This window comes from Procambarus clarkii, chromosome 29, assembly GCF_040958095.1.
Source record: "Procambarus clarkii isolate CNS0578487 chromosome 29, FALCON_Pclarkii_2.0, whole genome shotgun sequence".
Classification (NCBI taxonomy): domain Eukaryota; kingdom Metazoa; phylum Arthropoda; class Malacostraca; order Decapoda; family Cambaridae; genus Procambarus; species Procambarus clarkii.
The window spans coordinates 2256082-2257067 of record NC_091178.1 but is presented as its reverse complement, the minus strand read 5'-3'; positions in this window follow the sequence as shown (position 1 = coordinate 2257067).

The window sequence follows — 986 nt, the reverse complement described above, 5'->3', positions numbered from 1 at the left end:
TCGATACAGCGCCAGTCGACCTGTCAGGTACCAGCTGCCTCCATTCATCACATTCTCACCAGGTATATCAATCAATCACTTTACTGCCTTCGTCCGTCAGTCCGCTAGTCAACCAGCAAATTAATCATCCATTTACTGTCAAATGTAAATGTTCAGCGTTCGACGCCTCCGAGCTGTGTCAGAGTTCTGGAACACACAGCATGTAACTGAACGCCTCATGTTGCCACTAGATGACACAGCGTGTAACTGAACGCCTCATGTTGCCACTAGATGACACAGCGTGTAACTGAACGCCTCATGTTGCCACTGGATGACACAGCGTGTAACTGAACGCCTCATGTTGCCACTAGATGACACAGCGTGTAACTGAACGCCTCATGTTGCCACTGGATGACACAGCGTGTAACTGAACGCCTCATGTTGCCACTAGATGACACAGCGTGTAACTGAACGCCTCATGTTGCCACTGGATGACACAGCGTGTAACTGAACGCCTCATGTTGCCACTAGATGACACAGCGTGTAACTGAACGCCTCATGTTGCCACTAGATGACACAGCGTGTAACTGAACGCCTCATGTTGCCACTGGATGACACAGCGTGTAACTGAACGCCTCATGTTGCCACTAGATGACACAGCGTGTAACTGAACGCCTCATGTTGCCACTGGATGACACAGCGTGTAACTGAACGCCTCATGTTGCCACTAGATGACACAGCGTGTAACTGAAAACATTTGTATACTTCCAGACCTCTCAATACTTTGGCTTCAATATGTTCTTTAGCTAAATAGCAGCAGAGATTATTAACCTTAATAATGGATGTGTGTCGTGATCTAAACATGTTCTGAACTCGATGATGCCCGTATGACACCTAAGCAAGACATCAGCGCTAAGCGTTGTGAGGTCTCGTGTGAGCTTTGACGTCTCTCGAAAATGTCAAAATATTCCAATCACTTTTAATCATGCCAGATTAATAATTTTAAT